General features: G+C 40.0%; 1 protein-coding gene across 1 annotated transcript in view; it reads right to left on the bottom strand.

Annotated features, from left to right (window-relative positions):
• Positions 1-15,722, bottom strand: part of CCDC6 (coiled-coil domain containing 6) — a 109,494-nt gene that overhangs the window by 21,816 nt on the left and 71,956 nt on the right. The window lies entirely within an intron of this gene.

Genomic DNA, 15,722 nt, shown 5'->3' with positions numbered 1-15,722 from the left:
AGGATTTTTTTTAAAAGGAGAGAAAGGCTATGTTACTGCCCCTATGCTGTCTCTTCAACCAATATCAATTCACGTTTTCAATCACTGAGTCAACAGGTTATTTTTGATTGCACAGCTGCAAAGATGTCAAAGCAGCAGATTTTACTTTCCTTAGCAGATCTCTGATCTTTGATCAAAGATTCCTGTGTATACAGTCGAGTGAGACCAATACCATGTATAAAATGTAGTCTTTTAAAGCAGCCAAAGCAGACCTTATTCAACAAGTGAATGAGCCAAAATCACAGTCAACTGAAAATACAGCTTTGAAATATTTTCTTTGCATGGGGGAGAGAGGAGGGCGTGTTAGGGGGGAAGAGAGTCAGAATAAGTCAGAAGTATTTTGTGCTGTGAAGTTGGGAGCAGGCTAATGCACAAATGTTCCTCAGAATGTCAAACAGCTCCTACCTGCCACAATGAGGAGAGATCCGGAACACCTCTTGGAATTCCTACTAAACTTGGTGATTCTCTGTGCTGACCACATTTTTGGCCAAGCTTTGAAGTACAATTCACAGCAATTATTTTAAAGAAACAAACTTCCAAGGCATTTACCCTTTCAGGACCCTATTCCTGTGTTTAAGTAAAAGCATTACATTCCCAACACATTCTACGAGGCCAACATCACCCTGATACCAAAGCCAGGCAAAGACAATACTAAGAAGGAAACCTACAGACCAATATCCCTGATGAACACAGATGCAAAAATCCTCAACAAAATACTGGCAAACCGAATACAGCAATAAATTAAAAAGATCATACACCATGATCAAGTGGGATTTATACCAGGGACACAGGGATGGTTCAACATCCGCAAATCAATCAATGTGATACACCACATTAACAAAACGAGGAATAAAAACCATATGATCATCTCAGTAGATGCAGAGAAGGCTTTTGACAAGATCCAACATCCATTTATGATAAAATGTCTCAATAAAATGGGTATAAGAAGGAAAGTACCTTAAAATAATAAAGGCCACATATGACAAACCCACAGCCAACATCATACTCAATGGGGAAAAACTGAAAGCCATCCCTCTGAAAACAGGGACAAGACAAGGGTGCCCACTCTCGCCACTCCTATTCAACACAGTACTGGAGGTTCTGGCCAGAGCAATTAGGCAAGAAAAAGGAATAAAAGGAATCCAAACAGGCAACGAAGAAGTGAAACTCTCGCTGTTTGCAAATGACATGATCTTATATATAGAAAACCCTAAAGAATCCATTGGAAAACTATTAGAAATAATCAATAACCACAGCCAAGCGGCAGGGTACAAAATCGACTTACAGAAATCAGTTGCATTTCTATATACCAACAACGAACTAAAAGAAAGAGAACTCAAGAAGACAATTCCATTTACAATTGCAACAAAAAGAATAAAACATCTAGGAGTAAATTTAACCAAGGAAGTGAAAGACCTATACAATGAAAACTATAAGACATTATTGAGTGAAATCAATGATGACATAAAGAAATGGAAAAATATTCCATGCACTTGGATTGAAAGAATAAACAGTTAAAATGTCCATACTACCTAAAGCAATCTACAGATTCAATGCAATCTCAATCAGAATCCCAAGGACATTCTTCACAGAAATAGAACAAAGAATACTAACATTCGTATAGGGCAACAAAAGACCCCGTATAGCTACAGCAATCCTGAAAAAGAAGAACAAGGCTGGAGGCATCACAATCCCTGACTTCAAAACATACTACAAAGCAATAGTAATTAAAACAGCATGGTACTGGTACAAAAACAGACACACAGATCAACGGAACAGAACTGAAAGTCCAGAAATAAAACCTCATACCTAAGGGGAGCTAATCTTTGACAAAGGAGCTAAGGACATACAGTGGAGAAAGGAAAGTCTCTTCAATAAATGGTGCTGGGAAAACTGTACAGCCACTTGCAAAAGAATGAAAGTAGACCATCTTCTTTCACCATACACAAAAATTAACTCATAATGGATCAAAGACCTGAAAGGTGAGACCTGAAACTATAAAACTCCTGGAGGAAAACATAGGTAGTACACTACTTGTCATCAGCCATAAAGAGATCTTTTTGAATTCCATGTCTACTCAGACAAGGGAAACAAAAGAAAAAATAAACAAGTGGCACTTCATCAGATTAAAGAGCTTCTACAAGGCAAATGAAACCAGGATCAAAATGAATAGGGAACCCACCAGCTGGGAAAAAATATTTGCAAACCATATACCTGACAAGGGATTAATCTCCATAATATATAAAGAACTCACACAACTGAATAACAAACAAAACAAACAACCCAATCAAAAAATGGGCAGAGGAAGTGAAAAGACATTTCTCCAAAGAAGATATATAGATGGCCAATAGGCACATGAAAAGATGCTCAACATCACTAATCATCAGGGAAATGCAATTCAAAACCACACTAAGATATCATCCTACACCCGCTAGAATGGCTATAATCACCAAGACAAAAAGCAACAAACGCTGGAGAGGCTGTGGAGAAATGGGAACCCTAATCGACTGCTGATGGGAATGCAAACTGGTGCAGCCTCTATGGAAAACAGTATGGAGATTCCTCAGAAAATTAAAAACAGAAATACCTTATGATCCAGCTATCCCACTATTGGGTATCTACTCAACAAACCTGAAATCAACAATCCAAAGAAGCTTATGCACCCCTATGCTATCACAGCATTATTCACTATAGCCAAGACATGGAAGCAACCCAAGTTCCCTCCACTGATGATTGGATAAAGAAGATGTGGTATGTATATACCATGGAATACTAGTCAGCCATAAAAAAAGACAAAATCGTCCCATTTGCAACAACATGGATGGACCTGGAGGGTATTATGTTAAGTGAAATAAGCCAGAAAGAGAAAGACAAACAGTGCATGATTTCACTCACATGTGGAAGATAAACCAACACATGGACAGATAGAACTGTTTGGTGGTTACCAGGGGCTAGGGGGGGTGGAGGTGGGCACAAGGGGGGAGGGATGCACTTATATGGTGACTGATAAACAATAATGTACAACAAAAATTTCACAATAAAAAATAAAATAAAAGCATTAAAGGGGGTACTTGTTAGGCAAGAAAAAAAAAATCAAGCAAGGCATCATTTTGTGGTAGAGATACCTAGTAGAGAAACTTAAGCCCAATGACTTTTAATTTTAGAGTAATTATGCATAATGCTAATCAATAACTCTGAAAAGCAAAATCAAGACAAAGCTGTCTTTACCCATGTATGACTTACTGGGCATGTGGCTTTGAGCAGGTACTCCCCTGCTGTGAGCCTCAACATCCTCATTTGTGAAATGACCAAGTTGGCCTAGATGACTTCTGAGGTCCCTTCACGGGCTACCCATTCTATCATTCTCTGTCAATCTCAGGATGGCAGCAGCCTTCAGTCTAAACTAGTTCAGTCAACAGATTTTTCGAGCTAGAAGCAGCAAGAGAAATTATCTAAATCCATCCTTTCTTTTTAGACCTAAAGAAACCATTAGCCTGGGAGATGATGTGACTCAGGCAAAGCGATAACGCTAGGACAGGAATAGATATCAGTCACTATGGTGGCCAAAAGAGCTGAGTCCTGTCCAACCAGCAAGCACAGAGGATCTTGAGGGGAAAGTAGGATTGGGGTAAATGATGCTGTGGTTTGTGAGCCTGTCTCCTTTGCCAACAATTCTTGGGAGTAGCAGGGTAGAGGGCAGCTTAGTGAGTCTGAGAGTATGTGGATACAGACAAGAGAGCAGGAAAAAAGGGGGTCGAAAACGTACATGAATCTCAGCTTATTTTTGGCACCTGCTGGTAGAGCTACCAGCTATCAATTTACTGCCCACTTCAGCGAACACAGGCTTCCTGGGGTGAAACTTGGGTTTCCTGTGCCAATCTGCTCTACTAATTTATTTCCATGAAGCAGACAACACCGGAGGCCCAGCTCAGCAGTTTAGATTTGGATGTTTCATTGCACAGGCTGGCAGTGCTATAGGAGTCCTACTATCTTTAGCCTTAGAAAGAGGAGGGTTTCCCGTCTTGTTTTTTCAGTTTTAAAAATCTCAACTTTTCATTATTGCTGAGGAGCTCTCACAAACATTAAAGGGCAGAGAAGTTGGAGGAAATCGTATTAATTATGATTACAATTAATTATGATTATGATTAATTCTCCCTTAAGTTCTTCATCAGAGTTGCCCCTCTACCTCCTGCCCACCTAATTCCACAACCTGTATATTTAAAGCCAAAGCGTACATACCAGTTCTGCCAATTCAGACAGAGGTAGACTTTCAGTGCTTGCACTGCCCTGATATCGAACAATCCTCAAATCTGACAGTCTATGTTAAGTTTACAGGGTAGTAAATCAGAAATTCTTGCTTGAATGGAAACAGCCCAGTAATGCATTGCTTTCATTATGCTGGTCTCTATCTGTAATACTCTCCCCTACCTCCTTCTAACACGTGATCCCTTTTTTTATTCAGTGTTCGTATGCAACAGGCACCCACTCATCCGTCGCCAAACGTCAAATTCTCAGGCTAACCCAAGCCCCCCGACTGCTTATTCTGTGAGCACCCAGCACCAACGGATACAGCCGATTTGTAGAATTCATTTGAAAGGCTGCTTTGTAATTAAGTCAGTTCAATGGACTACCAAATTCTTTACTTCTCTTCAGTAGCTCTCCTTCTCAATGCAGGTTAATTAACATCAGACCAAGAGTTCTTATTACGTTCCCAAAATAAATAAAGAACTTCTTTAATGGATAAACTTAGTGTATAAAAATACAGCTGGCTCATTTGAATTCACAGCCCATCCTAGCTGTGTCTTCTCAGTGGGCAGATACTGACCCACCACCAAAACAGTAGAGACAGCGGGGGGCAGCTGAGAGATGGCTCCCACCACTACCACATTTCTTTCTCACTGTAGCATTCTCCCATTTAAGGAAAACTATCATGCTGGGGTGGAGGTAGAGGAGGGGAAAAGGACTGCTTGGCAAAAAAGCCTGATGAGAACTTGAGCCTAACCATTGTGCTCAACCAGAGAATTCTGAAATGTTTTAGTGGATCTTTTCAATCTACTTTGAAAAGTTTTAGCCTACCCATCATCTTATCATCATTTCTATGGGAAAATATATTTTGAACCTCAAACATTTGACCTAAAAAATAAATTTTGGAATGCAGCCCATTTCAACTAATCCAAGATAATAAAGAGAGAGAAAGCCCATGAAATAAAGGCTACCATATAAACAGAACACAGGCACAAAGTTTGTTACAACATATAGTAAAAAGCACTTAGAATAATGAAGATATAAGGAGTGTACCTGATGTGTAAGATAAGAAATAGCAGAGTACTGTAAGACCTACATTAACCAAACTCTTAGTGGCTTCATTTTTTTCTTTTTTTTAAAGAGAAAGAGGCAAATCCTAAGAAAACAAGTGGGCGCTGGAGATTAACATAATCCCTCAAAACCTTCCAAGTTAGGTAGTATCTGAAGGCTGTTAACAGTTCAGCTCAATTTCCTATAAATTTGTTACAAAATCCTATAGACGTTCAAAGTGGTGATTCTGGAGGTATAGCAGAATCATCCGGGAAAATAAAAAGTACGATATTCAGAAAACGACCACATCAAAGTCAGAAAAATGAACACAGTTTTTGCAATGGACTGAATATGTCTTCCCCAAAATTCATATTGGCTGAAGCATAAATCTCCAATGTGATGGTATTTGGAGGTGGGGCCTTAGGGAGGTAATCAGGTGCAGCTGATGTCATGAGGGTGGGGACCCCATGATGGGATTAGTGTCCTCTCTAAGAGTCATGAGAGACCTTGCAGCTTGCTGGTCTCTGCTGTCAGGATACAAGAAGTCAGCAGTGGACAACCCAGAAGAGGGCACTCACTAGAACTCCATCAAGCTGGCACCCTGATCTTGGACTTCTACCCTCCAGAACTATGAGAAATATATTTCTGTTGTTCATAAGGCAGTCTATGCTATTTGTTATAGAAACTCAAATGTGCCTAGATAGTTTTGTTTCTACTGCAAGGGTAGAGACAATAAAAGATCTTACCTCATTCCATCCTACTTTGCCAACACATCTGAGCTAATCAAGGTGTTACATATACATGGGAAAGAAGTGACTAACAGGATTCATGAGCAGGCTATTAAAATATATCACGTGCAGCTGACATGAAAAGAGCTGAGAAAAATGCACAATGGTCCTCGTTCCATGGCAAAGCCTTCACAAATTAAAGGAGCAGAGACAAGTAAAGTAAAACTTAAACACTGCCTCTGTTGGTGTCTGTTCAGAAAATCAGTGGAATTTTGCTCAGCCTGGCAATTCTCCCCCTAGGCTGGAAGACATCTAACCCTTGCCTTCTGGAAAAAAATTTTTTTTAAGAAATCAAGCAGCCAATTTGTGTTACAGATGAGTTAAGACAGGTGTTCATAGACCACAGAGCCCCCGAGGTACCCATGTGATTAATCAAGCTGCAGCTGGTTTCAGAATTAAAAACAAGTTCTAGGTCATCACCACGGCTTGTGCAATGCTGAGCAAAGAGAGAGCCAATGGAAGTATGTCAGGGAAGAGCAAGAGAAAAGGGGAGACAGCAGGGTCACTCAAGTCTAGGAGGTCACAAATTATAGCTGAAAAGAAATTTATCTATGATGAAAATTTATCTTCCTTCTTCTTCCTGCCCCCACTCAATCTTTTAATAAACACTTACTATTTTTATAATAGAAAAAATTTAAAGACATCCAATCTTAAAAACGGACACTTTTGGGGGGTCGGCCTAGTGGCATGGTCGTTAAGTTTGTGCGCTCTGCTTCAGCGGCCCGGGGTTCATGGGTTCAGATCCCGTGCACCACTCATCAAGCCATGCTGTGGCAGTGTCCTATATATAAAATAGAGGCAGATGGGCACAGATGTTAGCTCAGGGCTAATTTTCCTCAGCAAAAAGAGGAAGACTGGCAACAGATGTTAGCTCAGGGCCAATCTTCCTCACTAAAAAAACCTGACAATTTTCTAATATAATTTAATAGTACATCCATTAATTTAGGGTGTTAATTTACGTATATAAAATACAGAATGAGCCAATAAACTCTTAGAGGATAGATAGTAAAGGCTTAGCTATCTGGAACACAAAATTTTACAGATAATCCAGAGTTAACCTTTTTTACCATAGCTTACAACTTTTTTCATCTCAAAAATTCTGTTTCTACAAAAATTAAATTTGTACTTGGAAATGGATATAACCTCAGGACAATATTAATATCCCATTAATATTAATATGTGAAAATGACACTATTTTATAGCTTACCAGCTCAACAAATTTTGCTTTTGTTCAATGAGAAATGAATTGAGAAATGAATGCCTTTTATGAAATAGACACACATATAATTACTCAGATGTATATAGTTTTTGCACTTAAGTTTCCATCACTTTGACATCAGCACAATATTATACAAATTTGTATAGCGGGTTCTTAATTCTAGGGGACTCTTTTATCAAATAATTATCACTGATGGAAAGCAGGTTTGAAAGTACCAGTTGCGCATTCTTTTGCTCCATCAAGAGCGCAGTGGAGAAGTCCTTGGGAAAGAAGTCATATCATGGTATATGTTGCAAATACACTATCACAGTCCATTACAAAATAAGCTTCTTTAAGAAAATAATATTAGGGATACTTCTCTCTCTCTTGTTTTTTTGTGAGGAATATCAGCCCTGAGCTAACATCTGATGACAATCCCTTTTTTTTTTTTCCTGAGGAAGACTGGCCCTGAGCTAACATCCGTACCCATCTTCCTCTACTTTAAATGGGACACCGCCACAGCATGTCTCGACAAGCAGTGCGTCTGTGCATGCCCGGGATCCGAACTGGCCAACCCCAGGCCACCACAGTGGAGCGCGCACACTTAACCGCTTGCGTCATCGGGCCGGCCCCTAGGGATACTTCTCTTGATGTGCTTTAACCAAAATGGAAGTCTCCTTGATAAAAAGAAATCCTTTGTTTCTGGTCATTACCACACCAATCCACTTCCGTACATAGAGATGTTGGATTTACTTAGCCATTCATTCATTTGCCATGTATGTTCAAGAACACCTTTTCTAAGTCATCAACCAAATTCTTGTTCTGGTCATAAAGAAATACACTCCATGCATTTCAAAATTACAAGCATCTAGAAAGTCTCAGTATGGTGTCTCTGGATGTTATTGCCCTTCAAATTTAACAGGCAAAGTCTTTAACCCCCAGTGCATGTCAGAAACGCACAGTTGGATCATAATTTACACAGGAAACATCTTGAATTTTTTCCCTGCCATCATGTAACATCATCTGTACAAACTGAGCCACATGTAAGTGTTATCTGATCCTTCAAAATAAAGTCTGACAAGATGGAACACAGTGAATTTTTGTATTTAACTGAAATGGAGTCTAGGGAAGGAGTTCTGGGGTTTTTTTTTTTTTTTCTTTTTCACACCCTGCAGAGACTTATCTGTGTCCCTGACAGAGCTCAGAGTCTCCTGTCACAGGTCTGGAGTTGGGACCTCTCAATTCGCTTCCTGACGTCCCGAAGCTCCTGGATTACAAAACACATCAACTAAAAAGAGAGCCTGCTGAAGCTTCTTTTGAGTACTGCATATTGCCCCTAGTTTGCTTAATTCCAAGGCACAAAATCCCATTTATTTTTTAGTTATGCTCTCAGGATTTTACCAACCTCTCCCAAATAAGCAGTAGGTAGGATGCTTGTCCCCAAGCTTCTCAAGTGACCCAAACATCCTCAAGGATTTGCTACAATCAAATTCCCACTGAGCCGACTTCAGGGTTTCCTATAATTATGTCTGACTGTGCCCCAAGCAGCTTGTCTAAATGTGCAGACATACATTATGATATTTTATAAAAAAAATTTAAAGCAGGACAGCAAATTATAATACACCATTGTTAACAAAAAAAAAAAAAGGAAAAGTAAGATGAAGAAAAATATGAATAGCAATTGTTTGGGTGGGGATTGTAGTCTAGGTAATGTTTTCCCATTTTTGTACTTCTATGCATTCCAACTTATCTTGAAAGAGCAATGGGTTACTTTTATAATACGAACGTTTAATGAATAAGGTTCCAAGACTTCCATAATTTGAGATGAGTATCAAACTCATTAGATTAGAAATCTAACTTCAAAGTATGCGTAGAGGTCACTAAATTTCATCTCCTTAATGCAAGTGAACCCTCAAGGAACATGGCTGGTCTTTGGAAAAAAAAATGGCACACAGCAAACAGCAGGTGCTGCCTAGAGCTACAACAGATTCCTCCCGCTGCCAGAATCTGCAAGAGCAGCTGTTAGCATGAATGGAATGCTAACAAAACCCAGTATGGCCACACTACCCAAGGATTTAAGAAATACCTTGTTCCACAGCAATAAAAACACCAACCAAGGACGCAAACCTGAACATGAGCCACTAGCTACTCAATTCACTGCTGTCTAAGTCACAAGGACACACAGATTATCTGCGTAACTCACTAGAGTTACTCCTTGTAGCTACTAAAATAAGTAGCATCAGAATTTATGTGGACTGATTATATCTCGAATGAATTACTTTCTAGACAAGTAAGGTAGAAAGGCCATCTTGAATCCCTAACTAAGAACCACTGTTCTAAGAGCTGGAAACCTAAAACTTTCCTTTCTTCTTGATAGAACTTAAAATATACTAAATGTTTCCTTGTTTCACTTAAAAAAAAAAAACAAAAATTAAACCTTGTCCACCTTGTCCTGAGGATGGAAATTCATTCTAAACCCCAACCTCTGTGATTTGCTACAGTTATAGATGGTGAGCAACACTGGGATAAGTGGGTGTCACCCTGCAGTGCCCCTGGAAGCTGGCGTCTTATCAAGCCTCTGTAGTCACCTGATGTTGTCTAGTGGCTGAAAGCAACCACTGGGCACCTGTCAGCACCAAGGCCTGCATGAGCCCTGGTACAGCTACGTGGCTACCTTCTGCAAGACACTTACTGTAAAAGACAAGCTTACGCCCTCAAAGACACCAATGCAGACTGCCACAACCCCTTCTCTTTCCTTGCCTGGTAACAAAGAGGAAGGATTTGACTTCACGTCTTCTTCACAAGTTCTTTTCTCTGTTCTCAGCATCTCTCCTCCAGGCAATACTCTGCATCACTTTCTACCACGTATCTTCTCTCCCATTTCTGTCTCCTCTCACATCCCTGCTGCCCTGCAACAAGGCTGGACTTAGATCCGTCCAGCCCACATGTGTCAATTAACAAATAACTGAATCAAGTGCCAAGGAGCTTCAAGTCCTTCTCAGTTGGTTATAGGGTAAGGGGTGCCAGCTGCAGTAGTCACGCTGCTTCCCTGCATCCCAGCACTGCACAGAGCACCCCTCATCACTGTCCACAGGTCCACTGCCTCCCTGGACCAGGCTCCATGAGGCCAGAAACCTAACACCATCTTTCTTAGGAGAGACTGCGGCAGGTGGCAAGCATGTAATAAAGCTGTGTTTAATTACTGTAGGATGTTGTGCCATACAAGTACATTGACTGCAGCATGGGCAAAAAAGAAAGGCAAAGGGGCAGGGTCACAAATGACATAGAGCACATACAAATTCATAAACCGAAGAGACAGATAACAAGGTCAAAGAAGGTGGTGAGACATTTGAGACCTAAATAATATGTATGCTCATTTTGCTGGAAAATAGTAAGGTAAAGTACCATAGAAATTAGATGGAAACTTTGACTATAATGGCAGCAGCTACAATTTTTGGAGAGCTTACTAGATGTCAGTCACCGGGGATACAGAGGTAAGGTCAACATCCCCCCTGCCCCCCTTTACCTTATAGGGAACTTACAGGGAAGAAACAATTTGTTTAATTGCTGTTTGTGTACCAAGTGTTACAAAAGAAGGACTGAGCATTATGGAAATACTTTATACCGCAGACCCCTAACCGAGTGGAGGAGAGAAGTCAGTAACACTTGAACAGGGATGGGACAGGGGAGGGAGAAAGTGGTCCAGGCAGAGGAAACAGATTCATAGAGATCTGGGGGCAGGAAAGCATCGGGCACATCAGAGCATGTTTTTCAAACTGCAGGTCACAACCCATTACTGGATTGTGAAATTAGTTTAGTCAGTTGTAACCTACATTTTGCTAAAAACGAAATAGGATTGAATAGAAAATTAGTGCAAAGCATGTAAGCATTGTTTTATGAAACATATCCCAGTCATAAATACAGTTAGAAAAACATCAGTGTACTGGGTTACTTCTTGCTGTGCAGTCCACACTGGAACAATTCTTTATCAGAGGGATGAAAGAATTCTTCAGTATGGATGGAGTGTGAGGAGAGGCAGACTGAAAGATTAATCTTCCCAACAAACCTACAAGTTAGATATTATGTCTGTTTCACAGAAGAGGTCAAATTGCGTGCCTGAAGTCACACAGCTGACTCAGATGGAAGGGAGATTTGAACCCAGAGGATAATTAAGCTACACAGTTAAGATACTGTCATTATAAATGGATGCTAATGAATGAAATTACCATTCCAATCCTATATCCAACCTTTAGATATGGGTGTCTGTGCTTTGGGAGAAAAGGACATCTCAGGCAAGAAAATATACCCCAAATTTCAGGAATAACTTAGAAAACTACATTGATCCAACTACAGGAGAAAAGAATAAGGTGTCTGGTCCGTGGCAGGCAATCCTGTTCATCATGTAAGTGTGAGCTGACTTACATGACTAATTCTCCACTAATTTATTCCAGTATTTGCCTATTGTACTACCTAATTATGGTTAAGTATCTAATCCACCTGTTTATGGCTGCTGTTTTCTTCCTTCCCATAAGATAATCTTCTGAGCCAATTACACAGAAGGTCCTCATATCCGCTGAGCTGAACTTCACTTAATAAAGAAGCTAATGTGTGCCTTTTAATGCTAGTTTTCCTCCTCCAGAGAAGTAGGGAAAATCTTTCCTAGTTGGTAGAAAACACTCAGATCAAGAGAGCTTGACACTAAGAACATTCCAAGTTTTAAATGTTCTTACCATCACCTAAGAAAATGTGAATACCAAATAAGAGACTAACAGTGACCACAAGTTTGACCAAAAATCTTCAAATAAGGGTTTATAGGCAGCGCCCACAGTGTTTGTTAAAAAGAGGCCCTAAAAGCACTCAAGTCCTGTTGACTAGACTAATCCAGTTTATTAGACTAATACTAATTACTAGTGCTGCAAAAACCTCACAATTTTACATTATCCTGAACATGTTTTTTTACATCTGCTTATAAAGTGTCTTTTGGAGTTAAGCAATCAGAATGCTAAATAAATGCCAAAACGGTAACTAAAATAAATGATTAAGAACTCATTAGCTGTGTGACTTGAGAAAAGCCTCTTGATCTCTCTCTGGGTTTCCATTTCTGAAAAAGCAGTGTGAGGTTGGGCCACCTACAGGCCAAATTGGTCTATTGTCTAGCAGCAAGTCTCACTAAGCCCCCACCCTTGGCAGCAAGTTCTAGAGGGAGAGGAAATGAGAGGAGGAGGCTGTTGTCCCAAATCCTAGGAGCAGAGGCGATGCCCCTGCCCCTGGATTTCCTGATGGTTTCCGCCTCTGTCTCATGTTCCCACTAGGGTCTGGGGACAAAGGCAGTCTTCCCCACAACACGGCCTTCTAGCTCTAAAATTCTATGAATTCACATACTGTAAGACACCAACAGAACCATTTATAGCCCAGAGACCTTGATGATCAAGCTGTTAACATTTCCTACTTGAAGAATGAAAGGATCCCACATTCTGGGTCTAAGAGAAGAACGAACATTATCTGATTAATTAAAGTGTCCATGCTGAAGGCCCGACTGCTGGTGAGGAAAACTTACAGTGAGGGCCTCTGGCATGTGAGTTAATTGGGGCTCACTTTGAAAGGAGCCCAAGACTTGGTCTCAGACACAGGTTTACTGAGAATAGGCAGGTGTCTTCTTAAAAACCATTACAACCCAAGGTATATCTTCAAAACAAATATGTTATGGCTAACACAAACCCCTGGCAGAAGGCCTTCCAATATCCCTTCTGCAGGTTCAATCTATTAGGTTCAAAATATGAATTATTTTTAAATTAATAGCAGCAGTTACCTCATGTTGAATGATTATGTAGCAGGTATTATGCAGATCACCTTATACTTCCTCTCATTCATTGTACCTAACATAAGTTTGCTATTATTGCCATTTTACAGATAAGGCAACTGAGGCTCAAAAGTGAACTGGCTGAGATAACTGGACAGCCACATGTGAAAGAACGAATTTAGACCCCTATCTCACACTATATATACAAAATTAACTCAAAGTGGATCAAAGACCTAAATGTTAAGAGCCAAAAGTATAAAAACTCTTAGATGAAAACGGGTAAATTTTCCTGACCTTGGATTTGGCAATGAATTCTAAGATATGACACCAAAGTATAAGCAACAAAAGAAAAAATAAATTGGACTTCCCCAGAATTAAAAATGTCTATGCTTCAAAGGACATTATCGAGAAAGTGAAAAGAACACCCACAGAACAGGAGAAAATATTTGCAAATGATCTATCTGATAAAGGACTTGTATCTAGAATACATAAGGAACTCTTACAATTCAATAATAAAAAGACCTTGAACAGACATTCTCCAAAGAAGATATGTAAGAGGACAATAAGCACCTGAAAAGATGCTCGACATCACTAGCCATCAGGGAAATATAAACCACAACGGGATACCACTTCAACATCCCCCAGGATGGCTATAATCAATACAGTGCAGCCACTCCGGAAATCAGTGTGGCAGTTCCTCCAAAAGGTAAACACAGAGTTAGCATGTGACCAAGCAATTCCACTCCTGGGTATATATCCAAGAAAAATTAAAACACATGTCCACACACAAAATTGCACATAAATGTTCATAACAGCATTATTCGTAACAACCAAAAGGCTGAAACAACCTAAATGTCCATCAAATGATGAATGGATAAACAAAATGGTATATCCATACAATGGATTATTATTTGGCCAAGAAACAGAATGAGGTACTGATACATGCTACAACATGGATAAAAACATTATGCTAAGTGGGGCCGGCTCCGTGGCTTAGCGGTTAAGTGCGTTCGCTCTGATGCTGGCGGCCCGGGTTTGGATCCCGGGAGCGCCCCGAGGCACCACTTCTCCGTCCAACGCGAGGCCGAGTCCCACGTACAGCAACTAGAAGGATGTGAACCTATGACATACAACTATCTACTGGGGCTTTGGGGGGAAAAAACTGAATAAATAAAATCTAAAAAAAAAAAAAAAAAACATTATGCTAAGTGAAAGAAGCCAGTCACAAAAGACCACATACTATATGATTCCATCTATATGAAGTGTCCAGAGTGGGCAAATATACAGAGATAGAAAGTAGAGTAGTGGTTAAGGGGATCAGGGGATTGAGTGATAACTGAAGGGTACAGAGTTTCTTTTTGAGGTGATGAAAATGTTCTAAAATTGATTGTGGTCATGGTTATACAACTCTGAAACATACTAAAAACCACTGAATTGTATATTTTAAATGGGCGATTTTTATATGTGAATTATGTGACTTATATTTCAATAAAGTTGCTACCAAAAAGAAAAAGTGAACTAAAATATTAAGCAGAGGAAACAGGTTCACATCTGGTTCCTTTCAAATCCTGTGCCCAGGCCTGAACACTTCACTGTACCGCCTTCCAAAACACAGAAGATTGCTCTCCAGTCAGTGGTTCAAAACCACACAAACTCTTTGAACAAAGCAGGGGTAGGGCACGAGACACACAGGATAACTGCCTTCAAATAGCTTATAGTTTAAAAAATACGTTTATTGTCAGACAGAAGAGTATAGGCAAGTACTCCATCTATATCATTATAATGCAGAGTGTAGTACCTGCCTTTGCTCTTCTGATAAGCTACAGTATATGATATGTTCTATTATATAGACTACAACGCATAGTATATAATACAGATGATAGTCCCAAGAGATAACCACAAGAGAGGATCACATCACATCCATGGCAACACAGAAGAGATTTATTTCTACTGGAGGAAAAAAACAAACATTCCCCCTAAACACTGACTAAAATCATTTGTAGCTAAACAAAATACAGAGTAAAATCCCCAGGATTTAATCATCCTGGACATACCCAAAACAAAGGGGGGCAAGTTTTACGATGATGATAAATTTCTCCATGTTAATTAAAATAGGGATTTGATATCGGATCTGAGGTTTCTTTCTAGTAGAGTGCATTTGCAATGCACATATTCCACTGTGGAAATCCAGTTCCTTGTTCCTGAGGTCTGAAATAAGCCTAGAAGTGCAATAAGTCATTAAGTTGGAGAGAATGTACGTCTTGGACCTCACTTTAAAGGGTTCCATTACTAAAGTCTCCAGAGTCTTAAGTTCAGACGGTGCAGCAATCCATCCTCTCTCTCAGGGACTGTACGTTCAGGCTCCCCTTCTCTTTCTGATGCTAGGCCACCACTCCACCTTGTGGCCACAGCTAAACCCTGGAGGTCACAGCCCCAGTTAGAAAGTCTCCTTAGGAGCCTATGAACAAATACAAGACAGAACTTGTTTAAATTCCTGACTGCCATCATCGTGAAGCCCACAACCGAGTGAAGTTCTCACAACACCAACCACTGTGAGAATTTCACTTGGTCACTTGGTTAATTCTTGATTAGCAAGTACCAA

Source organism: Ceratotherium simum, chromosome 6, assembly GCF_057802395.1.
Source record: "Ceratotherium simum simum isolate JZ-2026a chromosome 6, ASM5780239v1, whole genome shotgun sequence".
NCBI lineage: Eukaryota > Metazoa > Chordata > Mammalia > Perissodactyla > Rhinocerotidae > Ceratotherium > Ceratotherium simum.
This window is presented reverse-complemented; position numbering and strand designations above follow the sequence as displayed.